Raw genomic sequence first — 6,397 nt, forward strand, 5'->3', positions numbered from 1 at the left:
GAAGTATATTTAAGTGCTTTTTCATTTTTTTAAATTGAAATTAAACGATATTTACAGTTGTCTAATTTTGAAAGTAGTGTAAGTCCATTTACAGCCCATAAATATGTATTATTGTAGTCTAATTTCCTAAAACAAATCTATATAATGAAATTAAATATTTATAAAACAATAGAGACATTGCCAGACTTAATACAATTTGCCTAAATTTTTGAATTGACAGATATGCTAACATCCAATTTTCTCGAAACATGAGAATATGGACTTACACCACTTTCAAAATAAACGGTCCATATATATATATATATATATATATATATATAATAAAATTGTCATTTTCACATTAGTTATAAGTCTTATTAAATAAAATATCAGTTTTACTAAATATAAAACATCATAATGAAGTTCTAAATTTCACCATAACAATTAGTACAGTTAATCTACCTTCATATAATTCATTAATACAGGCGACAATAATTGTTTAAATAATAAAATTTATATTCCATTTAAAACTATTAATCGTATATCTTATCTCCTTATTTGAAGATCCATAAATTACTGCCGATTTCTTTGTTAAAATAATAAATACTTCCGACAACATCTTAAATTATATGTTCCTCCATAAGCCATAGACTATATAACTTTATAGATTTACCACTCTTACACCATTTTACATTGAGAAATCAAATTTAGTCCACCAATTAAACTCGACCTGAAGAACCAGAAAATAAATATTAAAATTCTATGTATACCCATTAACACATATATATACTCACTTATACATATACATACCTATTTATCGAAAACGACCTTTTAGATTTTAATTTATAAAAATATATAAACAATCAATTTTAACTTTATTGTTATGTTCCAACAAAGGTAGATACTCCATAGCAGAAATTCCATTATCACAAGATCCTTCATAACAATAAAATAAAAAGAAAATTGACAGGAAACTTGGTGTCCTGAAAGGCACCCTTGGACATATGTATACATATATACATATATGTCCAGCGGCAGTTTTCGGGACATTCACAGGGACGCATAATAAAAAACCTCTCACCTCCCAAAAAACATAGAAAATAAAGGTACCATATTTGGACACCCCTAACAACAACCCCCGAACTAAATTTTCATCCCCTTTTTCGCAATTTATAATAAAACTGAGTCAATTTGTTTATAAATAAATAATCAATTGACATACTAAGATAATAATTTTAATATATAATTGCATATTAGAGTAATTATATATATTAAAACCCTCCATACACATATACTTATAAGTAATCCGTTTGTTAATTAACAATAATTTATAAACAATACCTTATCTTTCTCATCGAAAATTTAGTCAAGTCATTATAATTAGACTCTTTTATAATTACAAAAAATTATTTTTCCAACATAAGTTAATTTACAAGTTACTTGTAAAATTAAATAATAACGAATCTATTGGAGATACGAAATTAGAATTTTTCTCAGTTATTCTATTCTACTTGTAAATTAATAATCTCCAACCAAAATTTTTTTTCTCATGATTAATTAACAATAACGTTATATAATAACAATAAAAAAAAACACAAAAATTTATTACAAAATAAATAAATAATTAACAAAATTTTTAATTTGCTTGAAACTTTGAGGATACACTTTTTAACTAATTTTATACATTTTGGCCGCCATTTTTGATTTTTTGGACTTAATGATACCAAATACCTTTAAAAATTCTTATTAGTACTAAACTAAGATTTATGCAAAACTTTGACTAAATTAAGACAACTTTAGAATTTTACTATTCAATAGATCACAGTTTTGCACCTGTAAAAGTACAAATTTAACTCGTCTATTTTATGCAGTATTTCCTGTAGATCTTATAACCAAATTTTCGTAAACTCATCCCTAATCGGTTCCGAAATACTTCTATTTGTTTATAAGACGTCAGCCATCTTGTTCTTACTGGTCCATCCTAGGAAGACCGGACCAATTCCATTATAAAGGACTTGAACTGACGATAATCTGTCCTCAATCTCGACTCTCCAAATCACTCCCTATAATAATTAATTAAATGAATTAATTATAAAAGTTATAAAATTTCTTAAGTAATAAGTTAGGATAATACTTAATAGTCATTATTGAATAATAGAGACAAAATCCTACTTTAAAGCCACCCTATATACATATCTTATATACCGGGTGTCTAAAAATCATTGATCATAGAAATTTAAAATTTAAATATCTACAATATACTCAATACGTGCACTCAAAAAACATAAAACTTTTTATCTCTATCTCTCTATATTAGTCTCAAATAAATTAATAATTAATGAAACCACAAGCAACCGACGCTGAAATACAACAGAATACTTCTCAAGAACCTGACACCATAATAGAAATACTAATACAATTTTTGGAAGAAAATAAAGAAAACATTATTTATAATTGAGACGATATTATTATTGAACTAATGAACCAAGCCTCAATTGTAGTGGTTCCCGATCAGTAAAAAAAAAAAATCTCCCGATTATCAAAAGGGTCAAGTCTTAGCTCTCGGCGGTTCCCTGGGTATAGCCGGTTTAAACAGGTTGCCCTAAAAAACTAAATAGAGAGCAACCTTGGTATTGACACCGAGGTGGACAATAACAGTGGATCGCGAAACGTGACATGGGATTCATTGGCTCCAAGGGAGATTGATCTTCTTCTGGCTCTATTCCTCGTTGATTCACGGGTCCTCGTGCTAAGTGAAGTAAGAGGTGTGTGAGAGAGCTCCATACGGTGCCTAGCAAGTGCAGACTGCATCCGTACACGGCGTGAAGGGCGTATCCATGGATTGCTGTGTCAATAGTCAATTTAATGAGTCGTATAATTAGAAATACTCCAAGAATTCCGGCCGTTGCTGATCCAAAGGTTACAAATCCGTCCCAAATTCTTGAGACAGTATTCGAAGCTATTTTCTGGAGTAATTCCTCATCTAGCAGACTGTATATGGAGACTTCTCCGGGTACGACAGCTTGTCCTGTCATCCCACAGGCTATGAGATTTAGAAATGCCGGTTTCTCTGCAGGAAACATAATATGATCTCGTAATTTTTCTATAACTGTTTCAGTATATAATTCCACTAATGGCTAATGGACCCGGGGTGAGATATTTCCAACTCAAAGAGGTCATCGGATGTAATCGTTGTGGAGGTAATTGTATGACTTGTGGATCAGGGGTGAGCTGGATCCATGTATCATCTATACGGTAGAGTGTTGGTAGTTCAAAGCTACTTTCCTTTTGAGTTCCGAATTTGGTGAGTATCCTTGATTTTGGCGTTAGAAATAGTGAAGCGTTTTTTATTGTTACAAGGAGCTCTGCGTAGCATTCTTCTGTTCTACGGATTATAGCGTCAACGGGAATACATTTTATTACATGAATTGCTTCTCCTGCAGTGACAGCCATGTATCCTGGTCCTTTCATTAATCGATAGGCTAATTCGTCAGGCTGTTATGTGGCAAATGATAAGGTGTTAGTTATTACTTTTTCCAGTTCGCATTTCTGTTGAATGACATTGTGGTAAAGAGATGTCGTATGTGTTTCTCTACATATACAAACTTCGAGTTCATATATGCAAAAATATCAAGATTGTCAATTGGGATTGTTCCTCTTTCGACGAAAGCGTCTCCCTTTTTAGTTTCCAGTATAAAGAGTTTGGGGTGCTCTGTACGAAAAAGTGTGTATCCGCACAGTGGCTGTTCTTGCGTTCTTGTCAGAGCGAAAATTATGTCTTGTGTTGTCAGGCTGTATACAATAGGTGATTTTCCTTCGCTGGTATCGTCCGTGGTTTTGATAGCAGGTCCTTTATATAGAACGTCGTATTGATGAAAATTACATGAAGAGGTAGGCATCGGTTCCCAATAGGTATATCCATCCTCTGAATCGATGCAAAATCTTTCACTGAGTGTACAAATGGTTCCTGATTTTAGCATTATTTTTCCAGTATTTAGTTTCACGGGGACATAGGCTGATTTCAAAGATTATTCTGGCAACAGCTTGCACGACAACGTCGTCCCATGTTCCATAATGGTCGGAATACTGCGTGCCTTTGCATTTCCCATCGTTGCTTACGCTTCCAGCCATAGTGATGCTGTAGGAGGCGGTTTGGTTGACTCGGATGCCGTCGATTAAAACTCTTGTTCCTAACGAAAGAATACCATCGCGAAACATTCGTTTGCACTGTGAGTGTCCGGTTTCATGTGTATAGTCAGCACGTCCGTTATGCACAATGGAAACATGTGAATGCATGCCACAATAATATATAGTTCTTGAAATTTCAACCTTACATTGTATTATATACGCATGATTATAGTCAGATAATTGAAGGAGTTGGATATAGGTATCCGTAGAGTTTGATGTTTTATGTGGAATATTGCATTCTCCCACATCCAACAATGAAACCGATGTAATATTTAAATGTCGCCCTCTGCAATCAAAACCGAGAAGGGCGAGGGAGGTTTGCGCAGTGAATAATAATACTAAATGATATGTCATTTCTGTAAGTAAGCAGATACAATTTATTATTTATACCTGTATATTTGTATGAATATAATATATATATATTTTTATTTTATTTCATGGGATTTCCATATCATTTGTTGGTTCAGACATCAATAGTATCCTTACTTCTGTATTATCGCAATCATATAACAACTCGTCTACATTATTTAGATCTAATTCTCTTTCTCTGAGTACGCAACATATTGCTAAATAATGCATGAAGTAAATTGAACATTTTTTTACAGAAGTATAGGTAATTATATCCTTTCCGCAAATATAACATCTTTCTTCTCGAAAAATACCACTATACATGCCGTGGAATTGTATAAGTCCATTCGCTTGAAAATTTTGTTGAATTAATCTGAAGCAGGTGACGCAATATCGATTATCTTCGACTTTAATATACTGAGTGTTATAACAATGATAAGAGAAAATTCCAGGGCAATGCGTCAAAATATATAGGTGGCTTATATCTATAAGGTCTACACATTTTTATGAATTATTATTGCTACGTAGAAATATATATATATATATATATATATATATATATATATATTATATGTATTTAGAAGTTATTACTATTATTATTATTATTATGGACCAGGCCAAGCTCAGGTCGTCAATGTCTCTGAGAAATGGATTCTCCTACTGAAAAGATGATACTTGTATATATATATTTCTTAATCTAAACACTTATATATAACTCTATTGTCTATTGTTTTATATCTATTCTTCCTTATATCTATATATATATATATTGGTATTGTTTATTATATTTATTTTTCATATTTTCGTATTTTATGTGTTAGGTGTTGATTGTATTTTCTCTCTTTTTTTCTTCCTTATATTAGTATTACTATCTTGTGATTATATCTAACTGAATCTTTTATATGTACGTGTGTATATGTTTTTCGCTTTCAGTCGTCGATGACTGCTAATATTATAGGGTCCTCATAATAGTTAATTGTGCGGTGTAGTTGTTCCATTTCGGTAGTAAAATCGAAATACCGATTGATACAGGGATTACAATGAGCTATAGGTTGGATAGCTCCCATGTGATTTTCGCATGCATAACATTTATTTCTGTAGAATTTTGTGCCATCTACGCACTGATGTCTCTTAGTTTCCTGGTAATATGACTTCACTGATTCAGGAATTAGTTTAGTATAACATGTGACGCATAAAGTGACATGTGCATCATATATCTTTTGATAGGAGTGAGTTTTGAAACAATGTACGGTATATAACTTTTGAAGAGCTTCTACGGAAGGGTGTCAGGAAGATGATTGTGAGGAACTTCGCTGACTGTGCGATGAATGATGCATCTTTTTGTCTGAATTTGATTAGTAGTATCTAGCTCCGTTTACATGTAATATGAGCGGGTTAGGAAGAGTATTGATTTGTCTCTCATCGCAATACAATATGTATTCTAAAAACCTCAGTAAACATTGGTCGTATTGATATACGGGTTTGACTAAGGTGATATCGGTATTACACCGCGCGCAGATTATTTCACGGAAGTGTTCGCCGGAAATCAAGTGGTGTGACACTATCCACTCATATTGATCTTGATATCGTGGTTGGTAAATGTGATAACACTGAGTGCAGTAAGCAAATCCTGACACGATGTGTCTATACCCAAAAGATTTATAGCATCGCGCGATTGAAAGTTTTTGACATGGATTGAAACTAGGTTGTATTGTTGTGTTGAATTGTAGCCTAGTAGTATGGTTTTTTGAGCTCATTCTATAAAGAGAGAAAAGAATAGTGCAAAAAAGATCGATAGCTATTTAATAGCTTATTCAAAGTATCCACTTATACGAATTAATATATTGTCTTCTGTATCAATTTGTTCTTCTTCTGATCGGGT

The 6,397-nt window shown here is 32.3% G+C and overlaps 1 pseudogene; it reads right to left on the bottom strand.

Moving 5' to 3' along the window:
* Window positions 1–2,567: 2,567 nt before the first annotated feature.
* Window positions 2,568–4,521, bottom strand: LOC140672939 (uncharacterized; annotated as a pseudogene).
* Window positions 4,522–6,397: the final 1,876 nt, after the last annotated feature.

The sequence above is a fragment of the Anoplolepis gracilipes genome, chromosome 14 (assembly GCF_047496725.1).
Source record: "Anoplolepis gracilipes chromosome 14, ASM4749672v1, whole genome shotgun sequence".
In the NCBI taxonomy this organism is placed as follows: domain Eukaryota; kingdom Metazoa; phylum Arthropoda; class Insecta; order Hymenoptera; family Formicidae; genus Anoplolepis; species Anoplolepis gracilipes.